The following is a 26053-nucleotide window of genomic DNA, read 5'->3' on the forward strand; positions in this document are numbered from 1 at the left end:
ATTTCATTTTGAGGCATAAAAACAAGCCAAGTCTACAGATCCCTTTACATAGGAAATAAATAAGAAGACATCCTTCCACAAGAAATAAAAATATCAGTTCACTGAATTGATCTTTTAAAGAAAAACGTCAGTAGTCTTTTTCCCTTAAAAAACAACTATGACACTAAAGTTTTTGAAACAAGAATATGGAAATAAAATTCATTACAGGATTATAGCTTAAATATCTTGCATTTCTTGTCTATATTTGGCCTGCTATACAAATGGCATTCCATTTGAAGGCTGGTCATCTCCCAGTGGAAGAGATTTACTAGCTCTTTTCATAGGGGCCTCACTGATTGGGTGTTTCCATTTGATGGCTATAATCTTCTAGCATTGGCAACATTTTAATTTATGATCCTGGGCCCACAATGAAGGAAAATAGCTAAAGACAGTTATATTTAAATAAAATTAAAAGAAGGATCCATTTTTTTAACAACAGAAAAATGCATGCACAAAGCACAAAAACCTAAAACTGGATTCCTATAAAAGATGTTATTGAGTCTGTAGTGTGGATACAATCTATATGAATTAAGGGGAAAAAAACCTTTTGGGTTTACTTTTTTTTCACATGTTAAACATTTAAGAGATGAGACCTCCCTGGTGGCGCAGTGGTTAAGAATCCGTCTGCCAAGGCAGGGAACACGGGTTCGAGCCCTGGTCCAGGAAGATCCCACATGCCGCGGAGCAACTAAGCCCGTGCGCCACAACTACTGAAACCCACGCGCCTAGAGCCCATGCTCCGCAACAAGAGAAGCCACTGCAGTGAGAAGCCCATGCACCGCAAGGAAGAGTAGCCCCGCTCACCGCAACTAGAGAAAGCCCACGTGTAGCAACGAAGATCCAACGCAGCCAAAAATAAAGTTAAAAAAAAAATTTAAGTGAAAAATAACACCCTGGGAAAAAATGGAAATCCTCTTCTGATTGTCATAAATCTTCCTCTGACATTTTATCAGTATTTACGCTCCCAAGTTGAGAGGATTAATGATCTCTGAGTGGAAATGACTATTCAGTCTGTGGAGGCAACATTCCAAACAAGAACCAGGGGATACGACTCCTCAAATGGCAAAGAATGGGTGTTTTGAATGCACAAGTTAAATGACCTAAGAAATGTTTCAGACAAGGATGCTACAAAATCGTCTCCAAGACTCATGCTGGGGCACAAAAGGAAATAATGAGATACTACAATTCAAAGTACCATGCTTCATAATCTGTTCATAGGAGTGGATGCCTCCTCTATAACTGCTGCCACCAGTACAAGGCGGAAACAAATTTAGAAAGCACGTAAGTCAACTTCATCAGTATGATGGCTAACTGTCAGAGTGCAGGAGAATGCATAGTTTTACCCAAGTTTGCCAAAAGCATGCATTATGACCACAGGATGAATGGAGCTATTTATATGAAAAAGTAACCAACACACTCTGAAAAGCTCACTGATGACACAGTCGGTCCTGCACATGCCAAACCTTCACAGGAGTGCAGGCGCGGGTGTGAACTCAGCAGCAGACCAAGCACCAGACTCCAGAAGATAAGCGTGTTGATTAAACTCATCAGCCACTGAAAATCTAACACATTTCATTACGGATCACCAAGATGCCTAATAACAGATCTTCGGACAAGTATCTGAGAACACATTTATAGCTTCTTTCTGTGATCCTGAATTTCTTCTCAACTTCTTTGTGATTTTAAACAACAAATACACACACAGTATCTACGTTTACCTGAAGTGAAAAAGCATACAAAAATCATCCTACACATACGTGGTAAAAGCACAAACAAATGCATGAGAAGAACAAAGATCAAAACCAGGATAGAGGTTCCTCAGAGGCGGAGAAAGGACACTGCTATGAGGGAGGATGGCCGTAGGTTTTTAACTGTTCCATAGAATTGGTAAACATTCTATTTGTCTAGACTGTTGTAGCAGGACACATAATAAATATCTGTTATATCATCCCTTATGCAGTTTCAGTATTTGAGTATTCACAGTAATTTTTGAAGAACAAAAGCAAACAAGGAATTAGAAGTCCGGTATAGACTGTTCTAAGAAAACACAAGGGACAGCTCCACACTATTAAATATATACCTATACAAGGGGATGGTTTTCAGGTCAGCAGTCTAAGACCCTTTTCAGCGTTCACAGCCCAAGTGGGTTGATTAAAAGGCAAAACCTCCAGGGAAAGAAAAGAGAGAATCCGAAAGCAATGTATTTCATTCTCATGTCTTTGAATATGAAATCACTGCCTGTGAATTGTTCAGAGTGAAGAGGGTGCCGTCAACAGCAACACACTCTGTCAGATTAGTTTAACAGTATGAGTTTGCCTCCCTTTGCAATTGCTCCCACATTCCCCAGGGAGGAACTAATGGAGTACTAAAAACAAATGGAGATGAAGTGAATCACCTAGGCTGTTTTGGCTCCCAACTCAAACTGGCTTAAACAAAAAGGAAATGTTACTGGCTCACATGCTTGGACTTCTGGAGGAGAAACTGCCTTCAAGGCTGGTTCCTCTGTCCTCCACTCTGTGTGACTTCCTGCTCGGCCTGGAGCCACACCAGACCTCACACCAGCACAAAACAACATCCAGAAGAAGAGAGGCAGAGGCAGGCTCTTCCGGTAGCTCTGTTTGAAGTTTGAGAAGACTTCTGCCAGAAGCTCCTGGCAAACCTACTCTGGAGTCTCCTTGCCTACAGCAGGATTAGAGAACCATTCTTGAAGCCGGGCCGCTGGCCAGTTAATGCCCAACACTGGCTGATGCCTCCTCCCCGATGAGTTAATCATGTGTGGACACAGCAGGGATGGGACTGCCCCTCATCAGGGCCCACCCTGGAGCTGTGGTCAGCTCCTCAACCCCATAACATGGAGGGGAGGGCTTGTGGGGGGGGTAGATGAGAGCATAATATGGATTCAATCCTAATGTCTACTCACTAGCATTTACAGGGAAAGGCCTGAGCCATTCTGTGTTTATCAGAAGATTAAATAGATCATAATTGTGATATATTTGTATATATATAAAGCTAGGGATGCAAAAATCAGATGACCAAATGAATTACTTCCTTTGAGAAAAGCAGATTTTTTTTGGCCACACCGTGCTCGTTACAGGACCTTAGTTTCCCAACCAGGGATTGAACCCAGGTCCACGGCAGTGAAAACGCTGAGTCCTAACCACTGGACTGCCAGGGAACTCCCGAGAAAAGCAGATTTTTAAAAACTTTGTTCCTATACCTCCACTGTTCCAATGAGACATTTAAAGACAGAAAATTAACACTTTATAAAGCACGTAGGTCATAGCAAGTATGGTACAGTACTTACTATATTCTTGTGCCATAGCTACAGAACTTTAGATAATAGCATCCACATTAACAATGTATAATCTGAAAAAAAAAGAATAAAAATAGTTAAGTACAGAAGAAATTTCATTAAAAACAGTTGCAACACTTTGACAAGTCTTGTTTTTTTCCCTGAAAGAAGTAAACCAGCATTTTTAAAGTAAGCAGCTGAACTTAAATTAAAAATGAGAAAAATATCTGTAGTATAAAAATTCTTCTATCTTCAAGTTAAAATTATCTGTGTCTTTTGTAGATCTGACCACCACCAAACAAACAAACAAAATACATTTTAAGCAAGTAAAATTGCCCTGGACTGCTATTTATAAAACAGAAACAAAAGCAATTATTAAACGGACCTCGAAAACCATGTCCTCTAACCCCTACAACACACATCCAACCTACTGAGTTCAACGCAACTTAAAGCTAGATAAATCAGCTTCAGTTTCTAAATTCCTAAACTCAGAGATCTGAGGAAACAGTCCTCAGAAAAGAATGCACATATCTGATTCAAATATTTGACACTGCATCTTAATAAAATCTTGGAATATTCAGCATACCTTGAAATGCTAAAGAAACACAGCCAAAGAACTGGGGACTCTAAGACACTGGAATGTCTTTTAATATTCAAAAGAAAAAGGTCTGTCCCTAGCCAGACCTCAGGACAAATAACAATATGGCAAGTCACACTCTTAATTCAGAAGGACTTTGAAAACATAAAACTCTAACCATGGATGCCTGGTGTTTCCTGGGGATGGTGTGCCTTAGCAAGGCTGAGGATAGTCACTGCCCATCTATCTACAAATACCATGTCTAACTTCACTTTCCTCAGTGTATGTAAGATTCAGCCATGTTGTTGGCATTAGTTATGGTCTGCAGAAGAAGAAAAACCTTTTCCTCTACCCTCTTGGATTCAATTCCTGGGGACTTGCAAATTAAACTGACGAAGACAAATTAATAAGAGAAAAAGGCATATGTTTCTTTATTGATGTTAATGTTTTTTACATGCATGGAGATGCCATGGAACAATGAAAACCTAAAGTGTCAGTTAGATCCAGGGGCTTATACACCATTTTAACAAAGGGCAATAAATAGTGGAGAAGTGACTAAACAAAGGAAAAAAGGGGGTTAGGCTCCTAAGGATGATAAATTGTGGGAAGGTGACTAGGAAATGTACGGTGGATAAGAATTGTCTAGTAAGATTTGTTACACAGACTCAAGTGTCATTCTCTTCTTCCTGGTATGGCAGATGGGGTGTCCTGCTTACACCCCAAATGTATGCCCTGCTTTACAAATGGAAATTTACAAATGGAAATTTATGCCCTGCTTTGGAAGAAAGGGGGAGGGCAAAAAGCTCTTCCTGTGTCTGATGTTTTTAGACTTCCTTCAGTCCAAAATAATTTTCATGCCAAAGTGGCATATTTTGGGGTGGCATATTCTGATCCCCTTCATGTTCATAAAAATAAAAATAAAATAAAACAAAAGCACTATTAAAAGAATAGAAGTGCAAGTCTCAGAAAAGAAGATGATATTTGCAATATATAAATCCAGCAAAGGACTCATTAGAATATAAAAAACTCTGACAAAATAAGAAAAAGACAGATCACCCAAACAGGATATCAAAAATGGCCAACATGCACATGAAAAGGTGTTCAACATCATTCATTACCATGGAAATACAAATTAAAAACCACAAACGAGATAAAATTACATACTCATCCAAATGGCTCATATGCAAATATCTGACAATACCACGTCTTAGGATGCGAAGCAATTCAACTCTCATATGCTGCTGTGGGAGTGTGAACTGGAAAACTGTTCAGTGATATCTAATAGAGCAGAACAAAAACTGTGGCCTAGCAATTCCACTCCTGGGGAAATACCTTCTAGGAATGCATATACATAGGTCCTAAAGACACATATATTTAACGAAGCATTAATTGCAATAGCCAAAACTCAGTAACAAATAAACTGTGGAATATTCATATAATGAACACTATACAGCAGGGGGTCAATCAATTTTTTCTGCAAAGGGCCAGATAGTAAATATTTTAGGGTTTGCAGGCCAAATGGTCTCTGCGCCCTGTTACAACTACTCAACTCTGCCTTTGGAGTGCAAAAGTAACCACAGACAATATGTAAATGAATGGGTGTGGCTGTGCTCCAATAAAACTTTATTTACAAAAACAGGCAGTTTGCATGCTACACAGTAATGAACATAAATGAACCATAAGTAATTCAACAACACAGATGAATCTCACAAACTTAATGTTGAGACAAAGAAGCCAGACACATGACAGAACGTACCGTATGATTCTATTTTATAAAGTCCAAAAGTAGGTAAAACTATGTAAATCAGGATAGTAGTTATCTTTTAGAGGGAGCAGTAAAGCCTGGGGGGAAGGAAGAATTCTGGCAGGCTAGTAATACTGGGTTTCCTGGTTTGAATGGTGGTTTTCCGGTTATACTCAATTAGGAAAATTCATCAAAGTGCTCCTTTATGACACATTTGTCTCTATATGTGTAACACTTGAATAAAAAAGTGATATATTTTCAATTTTTATAAATAAAGAATACGGGCCAGTAATATAAGTGAATGATTTCTCAAAGCTCACTAGCCCCGGATGCAGTAGCTGTAGCTTTGTACCCTTGCTAAGCGCGGTCCAGAAACAACACCCCCGCCCCTTTGCTTAGTGTGACATCTACATTACAACTAAACCTCTGTGCTGAGTAGCAGGTAGGACTTTGGAGAATGAGCTATGATTAAACAGAACACACAGGAGTGGCAGGAAGAGAATGCAATACAGAGGGAGAGAGAGAAGTAACAGATGGTGCATGAAGAGACTGGTGGAAATAAGCCCCTACATTTTAACATAATCAGCTGAATAATCTATACAGAATAGAAAGTAAAGTAAGCAGCTTAGAAACACAATGTGTAAGGTTACTAAACTTGTCTTTTGGACAATAATAATGACGTTTTAAAAGCTGACTAGTGCTCCTGAAAGACGGTTGAAGGGATTTTGTTTCCAGTACAACAATTTCTTCCAATCTAACAGGTTAAACGGGCAGCAAGCTTCAGCTTTTCAAATGAAGAGGCAAATCAGACAGATAATATAGTCTTGACTTTTTAGGTCTGCATATTTTAAACAATTTCTATACCCTGGTTTCATCTCATCCCTCTATACTGCATCTGAAAATTTAATTAGATATTGTGACTTCCCAGGGATCACAGGAAGCCATTAAATTACCAAGGTTGTGCCCAAATATATGAGGAGAGGCAGAAAATACAAAAATGCCAAAGATAACAAGATCATGGGCATCACATTCTATTAATATGGGCTTATATCATGGGAGAAATAAAGAGAGAAAGAGTAAAGAAAAAGTGAAAAGAACTGACATCCACTCACTATACTGTATTCACTGTATAACTGGTAAGTGCAAGAAACTGAACTAGATGCTAGAAATCCAAGGACAAAGTTCCTGTCTTCAAGAAGCTCAGTTATAAAGAAGATGAAAAGCCTATGCATCAGTAATTTAAATCAAATGTCACAAAAGTTACACAATATTTACAAGTGCTATAGAGCTATGAATTAACAGAAGAGAATTACTAAATGGAGTGAAATGCAAATGGGGAGAGATGGGTGAGGAAAGGAAGTCTTTACCTAGTAGGTAAGAGCTGAAATGGGTTTTGAATGATTACAGATGGGCAAGACAAGAAGAGGAGCAGAGCATTATTCCAGGCAGAGGGAGAGAATATGCAAAGGCATGGAGGCGTGAATGAGCCAGTCATGCTTGAGGAATAAGAGGAAATCTGAGGCTTCCAGAACATGATGTATAAGGACAAGCTAAGACTGAGATGATGGAGGGACTTGTCAATTATACTAAGTTCAAATTTTATCTTACAGGCATTATGGAACCATTCAGGTGGGAATGAGAATGGAATACAAAGAACAGAGGGGGAGTGATAGGTCTCCAGATGTATCTTTTTGCATAGTTTTGACATTTATAACCATAGTACTGTTAAACAAAATAAAAAGGTAAACAACCAAAATCAAACAGTATGTGAAGGTAACTCAAAATGAAACACATTCAGTAATAAGGGAACTGCATTACAAAGGTATAAGTAACCACACTTAACTGAGTACAGAAGAAAAGAACTAACCTAACCGCTTTGGAAGCCAGTATCTTGACTATATACTCTGAGACTAGAGAAAAAACAAAGAAAGGAATGGGAAAGACCAGAATGAACTGTATGGTATCAGACTGGAATCAGAGATATCATGGTTTTTAATATATATTTCAGTAGATAATAGATATTGGTAGAGGCAGATATGTGTAGCTCTGTCCTCTGACAAAGACTAGGAGCAATGATACCCCTGTAGCAATGAGCACATGTAGCACCCAAATACTGGCTTCTAAACACCACCCTCCAATAAGGGGAACCAGGACTACTTAGAGAAATGTCTGGCTGCAAAGCTAGGAAAGGGAAAGTACCAGATGAACCTAGAACATTTTGTGGTACAACAAAGTAAGGAGGGCTCAAAAAAGATATGGATTTATCAAAAGGACTGGAACTAACCTGAAGGGGCCAAATCTGGGACAATCTGAGCAAAAAAATTAAAAAATTATATTAATACATTATAACTTATAGGATAAAACAAATACCCATGAGTCCATATCGATAAAAAATAAGTAACTGAATACACAAATAAATGGGCAAGAAGGCCAAGCTCCTTCTTGTAAGAGAATTTCAATTAATAAGTGCAGAGAAGAATGATAGAAATAGAAAAACCACCATTTGACAAACAGCACAGATTAAAGAAGACAAAGGAAATAAAACAACTAAACGCAATGTTGGATCCTAGACTGGATCATGGTCCAGACATAAATATTATTGAGACAGGTGACAAAATATGAATAAGGTCTGTAGCTCAATTAACATTACTGTATGAATGTTAATTTCCTGATTTTGATAAGTTGACTATAGTTATATAAGATATTAGCATTTTGGGAAGATGGGTGAAGGGTATGTAGAAATTTACCTATTTTTGCAACATTTTTTTAAGTCTAAAATTATTTCAAAATGAAAAGTAAAAAATTAAAAAAAGAAAGAAAGAAAGAGAGAAAAAAGAAAAGAAGGAAGAGACGAGAGATTGTGAGTTACAATCGTCTTAATCTAAAACCTGGCTTCAGGCCCTCTTCTCTCTGTGCCAAATATTAAAGCTAATAGTTTGGTTTTTTTTTTAAGGTATATATATACATAAATGTATAAATGAAAAGCTTGAAAGTAATGAACAAATAGAATATTGTAAATAACTAAACAGAACTGAAAAAAGAACTGAATAGAATTTTAGAACTAAAAATATGATAACAAAAGCTTAGAAAAAATTCATGGGACTTCCCTGGTGATGCAGTGGATAAGACTCTGACCCCCAATGCAGGGGGCCCAGGTTCGATCCCTGGTCAGGGAACTAGATCCCACATGCATGCCGCAACTAAAAGTTCACATGCCACAACTAAGGAGCTCACCTGCTGCAACTAAGGAGCCCACGAGCCGCAACTAAGACCCGCTGCAACCAAATAAATAAATAAATATTTTTTTAAAAAAAGATCCCCACACTTTAAAAAAAAATTCATTAGGTGAATAAATTACATTTGGACACAGATGAATAATGGATCAGGAACTGGAAGACAGATCTAAAAAAAAACATCTAGAATGCTTCCCAATAGAGAGATGCAACCATAAAAGTGACATTAAGAGACACGGATAGTAGAGTGAATAGGTATAACATTCACCTAAGAGGAATACTAGACAAAGAAAATGGAGAGAATCAATACTGTAAATGACACCAATCCTTGAATCCAGAAAGGCCAACAAACAACAAGCAGGGGGAAAAGCAATACTGAGGGACATCAGAGTAAAACTGCAGAACACTAAATAAAAAGCAATCTTAAGAGCAGCAAAGAGAAAAGAGAATCACCTACAAATGAACACCCATTAAGATGACTCTTGATTTCTCAACAGCAACAATGGAGCCCAGAAAAGGACTACTATCTTCAGTGACCTAACAGAGATAACAATCAACCTGGAATTCTATAACTAAAGACGATTCCTTCTAGAACAATAAACATTTTCAGCCAAACAAAACTGAGGGTTTACCATCAGCTGACACACTAAATTATAAAGGAAATGACCTTTGCACAGAAGTAAAATGATACCGGATAGAAGACCTGAAAGGCAAGAATGAATGATGACCTCACAGAAGACAACAGTTAACAAATAGATGAAAGATGCTCAACTTCATTAGTCATCAGAGGTACACAAGTTAAAATCCCCAGTGTGGTACCACTACATACCCACTGGAATAGCTAAAATTAAAAACCATGTTGACAAGGATGTGGAGCAAACGGCACTTCCCTTATACCTTTGGTAGGGGTGTTAACTGCCTACTTGAAAAACTGTTTGGCGGTATCTACTAAAGATGAATGTATGCATACATTATAACTCTGCAATTCAATTCCTAGGTATATAGCCAACATAAACAGACACATGTGTGGCAAAAGACATGAACAAGGATGTTCACAGCAGTGCAATTCATAACAGCCCCAAACTGAAAACAACTCCAGTGTGTATCCATAACAGAAAGAAAAAATAACTGATGAATTCATATAATGGAACACTGCAGTAAGAAAAAGAAGAAAATATTTGCTACCTGCAACAACATGAATATATAATGCTGAGAGAAAGAAGCCATATACAAAAATACATGCTATATGATTCCTTTTATATAAAGTACAAAACCAGGCAAAATTAATCATCAATGATTATAATTTGAAGTCAGAACAGGTGCTTTTAGAGTGACAGACTGTTCAATTTCTTGATCTGGGTGCTGGTTACATAGACAAGTTCAATTTTTGAAATTTATTGATCTGTCCACATATGATTTGTCACCTTTCTGTATGTATGTCATACTTCAGGACAAATTTCTTTAAAAGCAGAATGAATGATGAGCAAAGATACTGGCAGGAATATTACAGAAAAAAATGCTGTGTTCTTCTCATTGCAACCCACCAGGTGGCACACAATTTTCATTTGTATTATTATTGATGATGTTCACACTGATGAACTGATTAAGGTGGTATCTGCTAGTCTTCTCCACTGTAGAGCTACTTACACTTTTCCTCTTGGTAGTTAGTAAGTATTTCTTAGGGAAGTACTTTGAAGCTATGTACATATACTGTTCCTCATCAAGATTTCAATTAATCAATCCATTCATTCTTACATTTATATTATTCATCCATGTATTCAGTGGGTTATATTATTATTATGGTTTCTTATAATCTATTATTACCGTTATGTGTTTTGTAGCCCAATCAGCCCCAGATTGGGCCAGTGGAAACCCCTTCAAGATGGCTTCTAGGTCATTTTGACATGACCTCATCATTTTTTGAGCATTCCCTTACTTTCTAAAACTAGATGTTTCAGGCTCATTTTGTACTTTCTTACCATTTCTCCAAGGAGCCCTGGTTCCTTTTATTAGAGAGTGGTATTTAGAAATCAAGATCCAAGGTGGGATCAAGATGGCAGAGTAGGAAGATCCTGAGCTCACCTCCTCCCATGGACACATCAAAACTACAGCTACATATAGAACAAATTTCTCTGAGAACCACCTGAAGACTAGCAGAATAGCTCATCTACAACTAAGAAAATTAAGAAAAAACCAAGATGGGCAGGAGGGGCAGAGACACAGTCTAGTCAGAACCCACACCCCCAGTGTGAAAACCCACAAGCAAGAGGGGATATCACTAATGTGGAAGTCCTCCCTAAAGAGCAGGGGGGTCCTGCACCAGTGAGATGAGCCCCCACAATGTCTGGGTTTGAAAGCCAGCAGGGTTACATTCAGGAGAGCTGGAGGGCTATGAGAAACCAAGATGCTTAAAGGGCCTGTGCACAAACTTACTCACTCCAAGTCCCAGTGCAGAAGTGGCAGTTTGAAAAAGCATCTGGGCCATATATAAAGGAGATTCAATGACCGATGTTACGGCAAGTGCCAAAGGGGCAGGGATCTGTTGGAACTTCCTCCCAGAATGAAGTTCTGGTGGGTGCCATTAAAAAGAAAAATTTATTTTATCCTCCCTCTACCGAGCTGGCCTGGCACTGGTGGATGCCGTTTGTGACATCAGCGAGGTATCTTGCTAGCGCCACTCACCCAGCCCCAGCTTTCCCCTGTGGACCTGCTCCAGCCAGCACCCTCCCAAAGTGGCCCTTCTCCCACCACACCAACAGGCGGCCTCTGTCGGGATGGGAACCCCCCCCCAAAGCAGATCCCGTCCCTCTACACTGGCAGGTGGCCTTGGTCCAGATCGCCACCCCTCCCCAACAAAGTGGCTCCTACCCCTGGAGGCCAGCCCTGCCCACCAGCACAATTGCAGCAGTCAGAGCCAAGCCTTATAACAAGCCAGCCTGGGGGCCAACCCACCCAACAGCGCATCTGCAGGAACTGGAGGACCACCACAATAGGAGGGTGCGTGCACCCCACATGGGGGAGTCTTCTGGGGCACCTGGCTCTGGTGACCAGGAGGGATTGTTCATCTGGGTCCAACAGGAAACGCTCTACATAAGACCTCTCCTTCAAGATGAGGAGACACAGCTGATCTACCTATTTAAAAAAAAAACAAAACATGCTAAGAGTTAGGCAAAATTAGGAGACAGAGGAATATGTTCCAATCAAAAGAACAAAATAAACCTCAGAAAATGAACTAAATGAAACGGAGATACCTATCTGATAAAGAGTTCAAGGAAGTGGTCATAAAAATGCTCACTGAACTCTGAAAAAGAATGTATGAACACAGTTAAGAACTTAAACAAAGAGATAGAAAATATAAAAAAGAACCAATCAGAGCTGAAGAATACAGTAACTGAAATGAAACTATACTAGATGAAGTCAACAGCAGATTAGATAATGCAGAACAATGAATCAGTGATCTGGAAAAGAGGGTAGTAGAAATCACTCAAATGGAAGAGTAAGAGAGGGCTCCCCTGGTGGCGTAGTGGTTGAGAATCTGCCTACTAATGCAGGGGATACGGGTTTGAGCCCTGGTCTGGGAAGATCCCACATGCCACGGAGCAACTAGGCCCGTGAGCCACAACTACTAAGCCTGCGCGTCTGGAGCCTGTGCTCCACAACAAGAGAGGCCACGATAGTGAGAGGCCCGCGCACCGTGATGAAGAGTGGCACCCGCTTGCCGCAGCTAGAGGAAGCTCTTGCACAGAAACGAAGACCCAACACAGCCAAAAAAAATAAAAATAAAAATAAATAAATAAATAATTTTTTTAAAAAAGAGTAAGAAGAGAAAAGAATTTTTAAAAATGAGGATAGTTTAAGGGCTCTCTGGGACAACATCAAACATATTAACATTCATATTATATAGGTCCCAGAAGCAGAAGAAAGAGAGAAATGTACAAAAAACTTATCTGAAGAAGTAATGGCTGAAAACTTCCCTAACCTGGCAAAGGAAACAGACATCAAAGTCCGAGAAGCAAAGAGAGTTCTCAAAAAGATGAACCTAAATAGACCAACACCAAGACACATTATAATTCAAATGTCAAAAGTTAAAGATAAAGAGAGAATTTTAAAGGCAGCAAGAAAAAAGCAACTAGTTATATATAAGGGAATCCCTGTAAGACTATCAGCTGATTTTTCAGCAGAAACTTTACAAGCCAGAACAAAGCAGCATGATATATTCAAAGTCCTGAAAGGAAAAAACTTACAACAAAGAATACTCTACCTGGCAAAGTTATCATTCAGAACTCAAGGACAGATAAAAAGTTTCTCAGATAAGCACAAGCTAAGGCACTTAATATGCCTTACAAGAAATGTTAAAGAGACCTATTTAAGAAGAAAAGAAAGGCCATAACTAGAAATGAAAATATACGAAAGACATTTTATAATAACCTGTATGGGAAAAGAATCTGAAAAAGGTCACAAAAGAAGTCTCAATAAATTTAAGAAGAGTGAAATAATATCAAGCATCCTTTCCAACCACAACAGTGGGGAACTAGAAATAAACTACTAGAAAAAAACTGGAAAAGACACAAACACATGGAGACTAAACAACATGCTACTAGACGATAAATGGGGCAATGAAGAAATAAGAAAATACCCTGAGACAAATGAAAAGTTGGAAGGTTGTGTTTAAACTTCCAAACTCTATGGGACACCGCAAAAGCAGTTCTAAGAGGGAAGTTTACAGTGATATAGGCCTACCTAAAGAAACAAGAAAAAAGTCTAAAAGAAACAAGAAAAAAGTCTCAAATAAACAATCTAACCTTACACCTAAATGACCTAGAAAAAAAATAACAAAGCCCAAAGTTTGTAAAATGAAGGAAATAATAAAGATCAGAGTGGAAATAAATAAAATAGAGACCAAAAAACAACAGAAAAGATCAATGAAAGCAAAAGCTGTATCCTGGAAAATATAAAAAATTGACAAGCCTTTAATCAGACTCATCAAGAAAAAAAGAGAAAGGCCCCAAATAAATAAAATCAGAAAGGAAAGAGGAGATGTTAAAACTGATACCACAAAAATACAAAGGATCATGAGACTACTATAAACAATTATATGCCATCAAATTGGAAAACAGAGAGGAAATGGATAAAATTTTTAAAACTACAATCTTCCAAAAACCAGGAAGAAATAGAAAACCTGAATAGACCAAGTTACTAGCAATGAGATTGAATCAGTAATTTTAAAAACTCCCAATAAATAGAAGCCCATGGCTTCACAGGTGAATTCTACCAAACATTTAAAGAAGAGTCAAAACCTGTCCTTCTCAAACTTTTCCAAAAATTGAGGAGGAAGGCAAGCTTCCAAACTCATTCTACATGATGAGCATTACCCTGATACCAAAACCAGACAAAGACACTGCAAAAAAAAAAAAAAAAATTACACAACAATACCCTTGATGAACAGGATGTAAAAACATTCAACAAAATATTAGCAAAGCAACAATACATTAAAAGGATCATACATAATATTCAACAATACATTAAAAGGATCATACCCCATGATCAAGTGGTATTTATTCCAGGGATGCAAAAATGGTTCAACATCCACAAATCAATCAACATGATACACCACATTAACAAAACAAAGGATAAAAATTATATGATCATCTCAGTAGATGCAGAAAAAGTTGTTTTCACAAAATTCAACACCCATTTATAATAAAAGCTCTCAACAAAGTAGGTATAGAGTAAACACACTTTAATATAACAAAGGCTATATATGACAAACTCACAGCTAACATCCTACTCAATAGTGAAAAGCTGAAAGGTTTCCTCTAAAATCAGGAACAAGACAAGAATGCCCACTCTCACCACTTTTATTCAACAAAGTATTGGAAGTTGTAGCTATGGCAATTAGATAAGAAAAAGAAATAAAAGTCAACCAAATCAGAAAGGAAGAAGTAAAACTGTCACTATTTGCAGATGACATGATACTATATATAGGAAACCCTAAAAACTTCACCAAAAACTATTGGAATAAATGAATTCAGCAAATTGCAGGATACAAAATTAATATGTAAAAATCTCTTGCATTTCTATAGACTAATAACAAACTATCAGAAAGAGAAATTAAGAAAACAATCTCACTTACAATTACACCAAAAAGAATAAAATACCTTGCAATAAATTTAATCAAGGAAGTGAAAGACCTATACTCTGAAAACTATAAGATATTGATGAAAGAAATTAAAGAGGTCACAAATAAACAGAACGATATACCGTTCTCATAGAACAAAAGAACTAGTACTGAAAAAATGTATTACAATCTGTTTTAGAAAAACTATCCTAACTACCAAAAGCAACATACAGATTCAGTGCAATCCCTATCAAAATATCAATAGCATTTTTCACAGAATTGGAACAAATAATCCTAAAATTTGTATGGAACCACAAGAGACCCCAATTAGTCAAAGTGACCTTGAGAAAGAAGAACAAAGCTGGAGGTATCATGTTTTCTGATTTCAAACTATAATACAAAGCTACAGTAATCGAAACAGTAAGGTATTAGCATAAAATAAGACACATAGATCAATGGAACAGAAGAGAGAGCCCAGAAGTAAACCCATACACAAATGATCAATAAATCTATGACAAAAAGGCAAGAATACACATGGGGAAAAGACAGCCTTGCTTCAATAAATGACATTGAGAAAACTGGACATGCAAAAGAATGAGTCTGGATCACCCTATTATACCATATATGAAAATAAACTCAAAATGGATTAAAGATTTGAATGTAAGACCTGAAACCATAAAACTCCTATAAGAAAGCATGGGCAGTCACCCCTTTGACATCAGTCTTCACAATATTTTTTTTGGATCTGTCTCCTCGGGCAAGGGACACAAAGGCAAAAATAAACAAATGTACTACATCAAAGTGAAAAGCTTTTGCAGTGAATGAAATAAGCAACAACTGAATGAGAGAAGATATTAGCAAATCATATATCTGATAAGGGGTTAATATCCAGAATATATAGAGAATTCATACAACACAATATCAAAAAACAAACAATCCAATTAAAAATGGTCAGCGGACCTGAACAGACATTTTTCCAAAGAAGACATACAAATGGCCAACAGACACATGAAAAGATGAAATTACAATGAGATAGCACCCCACACCTGTCAGAATGGCTATTGTTGAAAAGATAACAAATAACAAGTGTTGGCAAGAATGTGGAGAAAAAGAAACCCTCATTCACTGTTGGTGGAAATGTAAATTGGTGTAGCCACCATGGAAAACAATATGGAGGGTCCTCAAAAAATTAAAAATAGAGCTATCACATGAGTCAGCAATTCCACTTCTGGGTATTTACCTGAAGAAAACAAAAGTACTAATTTGAAAAGATATATACACCCCTATGTTCACTGCAGCATTATTTACAATAGCCAAAATATAGAAGCAACCAAAGCACCTGTCCATCAATAGACGAATGGATAAAGAAGAAGTGGTATACACACACACACACACACACACACACACACACAATGGAATATTAATCAGCCATAAAGAATGAAATCTTGCCATTTGCAACAACATAGATAGACCTAGAGGGTATTATGCAAAGTGAAATAAGTCAGCCAGAGAAAGACAAATACGTATTATTTCACTTATATGTAGAATCTAAAAAACAAAATAAATGAACAAACAAAACAAAACAGACACAGATAAACAGATACAGACACACACTGGTGGTTGCCAGAGAGGAGTGGGGGGTGGGAAGATGGGCAAAATCAGTGAAGGGGATCAAGAAGCACAAATGTCCAGTTATAAAATAAGTCAGTCATGGGGATGCAACGTACAGAATAGGGAATATAGTCAATAATACTGTAATAACTTTAAATGGCAACAGATGGTAACTTATCATGGTGAACTTTATCATTCATAAAGTATGTAAATGTATCACTATGTTGTACACATGAAACAATTACAATAACTGTATATTAATCATACTTAAATTAAAAGAAAGAAAGAATTCAAGATCCAGGTGTTAGATGTGTTTATTGCTATTGGGGGCCACTCTCAGGCACTCTTAGTGAAAGAGCTAGCGAATAGAGTGGGCCCTCCATATCCATGGGTTCCACATCCACAGATTCAATCAAACATGGATGGAAAATATTGGCGGGGGGTGGGGGGGGAATTCCACAAAGTTCCAAAAAGCAAAATGTGAATTTGCCCTCCACTGGTAACTATTTACATAGCCTTTACATGTTATTTACAACTATTTACATAGCATTTACGTCGCATTAGGTATTATAAGTAATCTAGAGATTATCTAAAGTATAAGAGAGGATGTGCGAAGGTTATATGCAAATATTATGCCATTTTTACATAAGAGACTTGAACATCCTCAGATTTTATATCTGCAGGGGTCCTGGAACCAATCCCCCACAGATACCGAGTGACAGATGTATATATGTGCTTATACATATATACATACACACACATCTACATCTACATCCACAGGATTTTTCAAGGAACTCAAAAAGTGATTATATATAAAGTTTACATGAAAAGTCAAAGGCCCAAGAAGAATTAAGATACTCCATAAGAAGACAGTAGTGAGGGACTTGCCCTACCAACGATCAATTACAACATAGCCATAATTGTAGATTAACACAGAAAGGTTGAATTATTTAATAGTGGTACTGGCACATATGTTTATCCAGGTGGGAGAAAAATTAAATTGAATCCCTATTCCACCTTCTATATTAAATTCATTTCCAATTTAACTGAAGACTTCTATGTAAAAGGCAAGATTATAAAACTTTTAGTAGACAATAAAAGTAGATTTTATGGCCTCAGAATACGTTAACAACATAAGAAAGAAAAACCATAAAGAAAAATAATAAATTTGTTCTGTATTAAAACGAAGAACTTCTGTTCACTAAAAGAGTCATGTACCACAATGTTCATTGCAGCTCTATTTACAAAAGCCAGGAAGGAACCTAAGTATCCATTGACAGATGAATGGATAAAGAATATGTGCCACATATATCCAATGGAATATTACTCAGCCATAAAAAGAAATGAAATTGAGCTATTTGCAGTGAGGTGGATGGACCTAGAGACTGTCATACAGAGTGAAGTAAGACAGAAAGAGAAAAACAAACACCGTATGCTAACACATGTATATGGAATCTAAAAAAAAATGGTTCTGAAGAACCTAGGGGCAGGACAGGAATAAAGATGCAGATGTAGAGAATGGACCTGAGGACACAGGGAGGGGGAACGGTAAGCTGGGACAAAGTGAGCGAGTAACACTGACATATATACACTACCAAATGTAAAATAGATAGCTAGTGGGAAGCAGCCGCATGGCACAGGGAGATCAGCTCCGTGCTTTGTGTCCACCTAGAGGGGTGGGATAGGGAGGGTGGGAGGGAGACGCAAGAGGGAGGGGATATGGGGATATATGTATATGTATAGCTGATTCACTATGTTATACAGCAGAAACACACCATTGTAAAGCAATTATACGCCAATAAAGATGTTAAAAAAAAAAAAGAAAAAAGAAAAGGATAAACTACAAATTAGAAAACACATAACCAGCAAAATATAATTATCTAGAATATATCTGTCATAAATTTGTAAGAAAGACAGACAATCCAACAGAAAAGTGGACAAAAATTATAAAAGGAAATACAAAAGCTCCTTAAATACATGAAATGATGCTCTGTTCCTTTAGTAAATAGGGGAATACAAATAAAAAGCACCTTTACACACCTATCAGGCTGACTAAATTTAAGAAGTCAGACAATGTCAAGTGTGTGGCAAAGATGAGGAGCAATGGAAACATTCAGACTCCGGTGGGAGTCATACACTGAAACAAGCACTTTGAAAACTGTCCAGCTTGAGCATACCCTACCAGCCAGCAATTTCACTCCTGAGTTTATGGTCTCCAGAACTGTCACTCAGAGACAAATACAATTATTCACAACCACAGAAAACTGCAAACCCAAATTCCAACAGTAGAGTGAATAGGAAAACAAAATATGCCTTTGTTTGCAGTAATATCAGTGAAGTCTGATGCTAAATGCATCAGTGTGGAAAAAGTCAAGGGAACAATATCCCTAAATACTTTTTCAGAAAAAGATTAGTGATAAACTAAATTTTTAAAAATTAGATTCCAAGCTCACTGAAGGCTGGGTCAATATCCCTTAATAGTCATTAAAAGCTTTCCACAGTTTTGTGCTCAGAACTGTTGAATGCTTCCAAGATACAGACAATTAAGTCCTCCAAGAGATAACAGCATAACTTCCTATAGCTTTGAACACAACATTGAGCCCATGGCAAACACTAGATTAAACTAACAAAACCATAGGTCTCATTTAGTTTTTTTTGTTTTTTTTTTAATTTTATTTATTTATTTTTGGCTGTGTTGGGTCTTCGTTTCTGTGCGAGGGCTTTCTCCAGTGGCGGCGAGCGGGGGCCACTCTTCATCGCAGTGCGCGGGCCTCTCACTGTCGCGGCCTCTCCCGTTGCGGAGCACAGGCTCCAGACGCGCAGGCTCAGTAGTTGTGGCTCACGGGCCTAGTTGCTCCGCGGCATGTGGGATCTTCCCGGACCGGGGCACGAACCTGTGTCCCCTGCATTGGCAGGCGGATTCCTAACCACTGTGCCACCAGGGAAGCCCCTCATTTAGTTTTTTAAAGAAGAGGGTGCTTAAATTCCCAAGGTCTATTGAATGTACTTGCGAAGGCACCATCTACATTGTGATCTTCCAATTTTTTTCTTTAAGTATTTAAAGACTGAAAAAAATGTTATTTTGTTAGTCAGCTACTGAGACATGTTAGATTGCTTCTAAGAACTTATACCAATTAGACCAGCAATGCATTTAAAAATATATATTAGAACAGTATAACTTTCCATCGCTCACCCCCCAAAAAACCATGTTTTTAAATCAATGCAACAGGATTAAAAACAAAATAAAACACTCATATGAGCAAAACGCTCTGAGCTGTATCTGCAATCTTCTGATAGCAATGAGCTCTGATGACACCATGTGCTAAGCTGACCCGGCTGAGGTTAGGGTGAAGTGTGTCCACAAACCTCATAACTACCCTCAAACCAAACCAATTATAACAATTTGGAAAAATCATAAGCTATGTATTTAAATTTGGCATCAAAGATATAATCTATTTTCCTTGATTTTAAATGTTATATAATAGTGTTCAGAATTTAGAGTATTATGGTCCGTATTTTATATGGGTGGGTGTATGTACAAAATCTTTAAAACAGATGGTAACTTCCATAGAAACATCAAGTGACAGTTCTAGCTGATTCAGCTCTAATTCACTGTTTGCTTTCTAACGATACTATTTGAAAAAGAGCAATTCTGTAGCCCATAGAAAAGATCTCTATTTTAAGCAGAGGTGACAATCTTTACTTATGTAAGAAGCAATTATACAGGTTAGCAAAAGACATGAACTGCAATGGAATACACTAGAGATAAGTCAGGGGAAACCATTCGTTTCATTCTCAAGGGTATGTACTAAGTGTATAGGTCTAACAGTCACCAAATTGATTAAGCCATAATTTTGCTACACAAATTCTCCATTCTTTCCTTCAGAGCACACTGGATAATCAGAAGGCAATGTTTGCTTTCCTCTCTACAGCGGCAACTGTGCATTTGGCCTGAACTCTAAATAACCAGGTTCTTTATGAAATTCTTGAAATTCAGCCAATATACAGATCTTTTCACTCAAAATAAGCAAGAAGGAAACAGGCTCAAATCATAACTGTCATATTTAGCTACTCAAAATGGGGGAGAACAGCCTTCTCAGACAAGTTGGATAAACATGCACAGACCTCACCGTCACCATACATGCTCCACTGTCACTAAAAGCAGAATTGTTGCTAAGAACCTTAAGTGGGAGTATTCAATTGGATGTCTGATGATATCAACATCTATGGCTTAAAATCTATTGCACACTGATCCTTGGGACTAGAGAAGCTGGACAACGTTCCAGATAACTTAGAGTTTACCCGCACTCAGAAGGCAAAGCACCCACACATCTGGGGAAGTCCACCCTACCCCATGTGGCTGGCCCTCCCACCATGGCTCCCATAAATCAGAGCCCACAGGCACAGGTGGACAGAGTCTCCACAACGCTGAATTCAACCTTTTGGTCCTATCATTTACTACAAATAAATCTATGATAAACAACTGAAGGGGTTTAGAACATGCTACTCCAAAACATGCTGATTTGGCATATTAACTATTTTGAGCTAAAGGCACTTAAAAACAACAGGTGTGAGAAAGGCACTCTAACCTCCCCTTTTCTTCCTGAAAACAGGAGATAAAAAAAACTCCCATGTGAAAGATGCCCTCCCTGCACCTGGAAGAAAAGAACATTTTGATCACCAGAGACAGGGAGTCAAGGCTGAGAAGAACCTGTATAAACAAACCTTTTTAAAATAACCCTGTTATCTTCCTTTAGCCTCTGCCTGTATCTTAGTTATTTTTTCACAATCACTACTCTTTGTTCAACCTGATATATAAACACTTAGGCCTAACTGGTTCTTTGGGTCTTCATTTTCCTGTGAAAGCTCCCATGTACATGTTAAAAAAATATACCTATATGCTTTTTTGCTGTTAACCTGTCTTATGTGAACTTAATTCACAGGCCCAGCAAGAGACCCTAGAAGGCAAAAGGAAAAGTTTTACCTCCCCTACCCAAACACCATTCTAAGAAAACCAGCAATATGGAAAAAATTATCAAATTCAAGAATGCTCAAGGAAAAAGAGTATTAACATGACAAAACAAAGAACATGTTTTTAAAAGTAAAATAAATTTCCACAAGAAATGCAAGGAAATATGATATCCACAAGAAAAGAAAAGAGAAAATGATTATTTTTGGTTAAAATAAGATTACTGGGAAATAAAACTATGAAGGGTGATTAGCATCTGATCATGGAGGTCTGTAGTTGGATTCTACACCTTGGATCCCATCTCCAGTGGACATCCTGGGCTCTGTCCATTATCCTCTTCCTTTGGCCTCTTCCTTTCTGCCTAGAAACATGTACTAATCTCCTTTAATTCATAAAAAGCTTGTCCCTTGACCCAAACACTCCATCAAAATAAAGAAGTAATGCAGTAAGAAGATGTCAGTGATGATTTGGAAGTTCCTGGCTTAAATAACTGGGCAGATGGTTCTCCCACTAGATGAACAATAAAACTAAAGGGAAGGGTGGGAAATGGGGGAGAACTTGATGATGACATACAAAATTTAAAGTGTCTTTAACAGAAAAAGGTTATAAACTAAGAGCCTGTGTACTGAACTAGATCCATGGGCATGTTTTCTTTGGCCCATGCAGTATTTTACAAAAATTCAACCCATCCTTTAAAATTCAAGGTATTTAACATGCAAATCCTGATTTACAGCTTCTCTTGAGAAACTGGGAGATCTGGTAACTTTGGGCCAACATTCCCAAATAGCAACAAAGGCCAGAGCCAAACAGCCTGCATGGGGCCTGCACTCTCCCCTCCCCCCATGACTGTCTTCCTGACCCTGAGTCTATGTCAACAGCCACTTATCACCCCACTTACCCTGTTGTTTTTCTTAGTGTAGAAAAACATTTTTTTCTTACCCAAAGGCCTGCTTTTTACTCACTTATGTTGTTAGCCAGGCTCTTAAGCTTGTGAATCTGCTGTAGAACAACAGAGTCAAGAAAGGAGTTGAAAATGTGGGTCTCTGGCTGGTAAGAGGAAGAGAGGGCTACAGCTGGGGTGTAAGGTGGGTTTGAAATAGGTTAACATGGAAGAAGACTGAGCTAACAAAAGAGAATGTATAAAAAAGGAGGTGGCAACTGCGGATGGAACTTTAGGAAATGCCAATAATTCAAGCCAGTAAAAGACAGGGTAACAGTAACAATAAGTAAAGGGCAAGGTCACAGAGTGAGAGGTTCAAGAATTCAAAATGAATTAAGTTGATGGTGCACAGATTACAGCAAAAATTCATTCAGTTGTGAGACCAGTCCTATAGAGAGAGATGAGGGTCCACCGTAATTTATTTAGCAACAGTAACAGTAAACCAAATCTAAACTACCCATGAAACTGTACTACGTATCAGTTAGTTAAGGTTAATACAGAAAGAGGTATCTTTTAATTTCTGTCAATATAAATGTTATACCAAGTTCTCTCTGAAAGCCTTTTTTCATTCAGCAGAATTATCATATGGTATCTAAATTAAGTCGTATTTTACACGTTAAAAGCATTTTCAAATAAAGAGCAGAGGCAGAAAAATACATTAGGCACAGTTCAACAACAAATTGTTGTCAGAGAATAATTTTTATTATCATAATAACAAAACTGGTCAGCTAACAAATGGAAAAAGTCACCAGGTTTTCCTCCAAATTTCTATGTAATGAGTAGAGGGAAAAAGTCCATTGAACATGAAAAGATATACATGAATTTAAAGCATCACATTGGCAAAAGCCATCAGACTGTGAATAAGTAGGAATATTTCTGTACATTTGGTTTAAAAAGAGGGTAATTTAGAAATCCTGCAATCTAAGACAAGTTTCTCTGTAACAGCTTTTGTACTAGATTACTAGATAGATAAACAGGATACAGTATAAAGGTAGAATTCATAAGGAAATAGAAATTCAATATAAAACAAATGTGAAAATGCTCACCCTCATTAATTATCAAGAAATAAACATTAAAACAAAAATGAAATAGCCATCATATAACTATTAAATTAGCATGGTAATATTTTATACATTTATAACTATTAAATTAGCAAAATAATTTTGGTACACTGACACTAATAAGTCTGAATTAAAACTCCTTGTGGCCCTGTAAATTGGGATGGCACCTATAATCGTAGTTAATGTTCAGCAAAATGCTCATAACCCTTGTAATTGATGGCTAAGTCATCAGTGGTGCTCCTAGAAATGGATCTTATGTAAATAATACAAGAGAAGCAAAAGGTTATATGAATGAAAATACTCTCTGCTACAATGTTTGTTAAACAAAATAAAGAATCTGTAAACAAGTAAATTGTCCAACAACAGACACATTATATAGAAAATTATAGTGCATCCACACTAGAATCTATAAGTTTATATAAATACTGGAATGGCAGATGCATGGAGCATTTTTTTTAATGTTTCAATATTGTTTTAATAATAGAATAGGTGAAACAGGAAGAAAATCTGGCATCACGATTTTATAAAAGTGGCACAGGGACAAAAACTGTAGCCATAGTTCTAAAGAGAGAGCATAGAGAGAGATGGGTTTTAACAACTGAACTAAAAAGAGGTAACCAGCTTTAGAAAATGAGAAAGCTACCGGGGACCTCAGAGAGAAGAGCTTCAACAAAATGGTAGAGACATAAATCTTATGCAGAGAATTGTTTACTAAATAATGGAGGTGAGGAAGTGTGTGACTCAGGCAATGCTGGGAAAAAAGAAACAAGTAGTAATCTGGAGGAAAAAAGAAACATGATAGTAGCTTGGGGAAGAATTAGGATTGAGAACAATTTTTTAGGCTATAAACTAGAAAGAGAGTGAGTAATCAGTAAAGAAAAAAATTGAAAATTCAGAAGAGAAGGAAGGAACATGATGAAATAGCTCTTGGAGGCCACATGGTGCAAGTACTCAACTTATATGGAACGGAATTTGGTTTTTTATTCTCTGTTCCTGTAAAGCACTCAAATTTGTCTACAGAAATAATACTTCAATGAAAACTTTGATATCTTCTTAAAATAAGAGACACTGGGCTTCCCTGGTGGCGCAGTGGTTGAGAATCTGCCTGCTAATGCAGGCGACACGGGTTCAAGCCCTGGTCTGGGAAGATCCCACATGCCGTGGAGCAACTAGGCCCGTGAGCCACAACTACTGAGCCTGCGCGTCTGGAGCCTGTGCTCCGCAACAAGAGAGGCCACGATAGTGAGAGGCCCGCGCACCGCGATAAAGAGTGGCCCCCGCTCGCCACAACTAGAGAAAAGCCCTCGCACAGAAACGAAGACCCAACACAGCCATAAATAAATAAATAAATCTTAAAAAAAAATAAAAATAAAAAAAATAAGAGACACTGTTTAGAACATGTCACCAACAGTATTTGAGCATAAAAGCAAGCAACACAATTCAAATAAATGATTCTCACACTGACTTCTAAAAATGCTAGAGGTCTTAAGTTAAACCCCAAATAAAATAACTGTGTCAGGGTGATGAATGTTTTGCATGGATCTAAAATTCACATTTTTCTTCATTTTAACATCAGTAAAAATCAGGATGCATCTTATAATCACTGGCATCTTAGCACTGTGTCATAGTTTAAAAAGCTATGGTCTTTTCCTTAATGATAGATAGAATAATGATATGTCTTACAACTGAAGGCATCTTAAATTCAATAAAATGTGGTATCTCTCTGTCCTTACAAACTACTCTCTCATGTTATTATATAACTACAATAGAAAAGAGAAGGAGGGAAGAGAAACTTGGCATATGCAATTTTAAACTACTTTCTTTTACAAAAATATAAAATTGTGAACATTTTACCAGGCAGATTTCTGTTTCTATAATTAAATGATCCCCATGGTCCTGATTCAATAAGGTTTATTCCTGCTCATAAATGTGGAACATAAATCACATATACATACATTTATGTTTCACAGCTGTCCATGTAATCGATAGCCATTTTACAGCACAGGAAAAGTGATATTTAAGGAAAAAGGACAACTAAAATAGCATACTTTCACTTATACGTACATTAAAACAAAATAATTTCTTAATGAACAAAAATCAGAGGCAATGTGCTCTAGAGCTCACGAGCCACAACTACTGAAGCCCGTGTGCCACAACTACTGAAGCCTGTGCGCCTAGAGCCCGTGCTCCGCAACAAGAGAAGCCACTGCAATGAGAAGCCCTCGCACCACAACGAAGAGTAGCCCCCGCTCGCCGCAACTAGAGAAAGCCTGCGCACAGGAACGAAGACCCAACGCAGCCAATAAATGAATGAATAAATAAATAAATAAATCTATAAAAAAAAATCAGAGGCAAGAACATTTTATTAAAGATTTAAAATTTTTAATAGAAATGCCAATTAAAGGAACTATCAGGCATTTTAAAATATTCACATCTTTACAACTTTTCTGTAAATCTAAAATTATTCTA

The 26053-nt window shown here is 37.5% G+C and overlaps 1 protein-coding gene across 7 annotated transcripts in view; it reads right to left on the reverse strand.

Annotated features, from left to right (window-relative positions):
* SIPA1L1 (signal induced proliferation associated 1 like 1) overlaps positions 1 to 26053 on the reverse strand; it is a 383378-nt gene that overhangs the window by 194296 nt on the left and 163029 nt on the right. For all 7 annotated transcript variants that reach the window (XM_082451505.1, XM_082451510.1, XM_082451509.1 and 4 more), the window contains one exon: positions 3344 to 3405. The gene's annotated coding sequence lies outside the window, so the exon portion shown is untranslated. Of the gene's footprint in view, positions 1 to 3343; positions 3406 to 26053 lie in introns of those variants that run through there.

The sequence above is a fragment of the Balaenoptera physalus genome (genome assembly GCF_965194825.1).
Source record: "Balaenoptera physalus genome assembly, chromosome: 2".
Classification (NCBI taxonomy): Eukaryota; Metazoa; Chordata; class Mammalia; order Artiodactyla; family Balaenopteridae; genus Balaenoptera; species Balaenoptera physalus.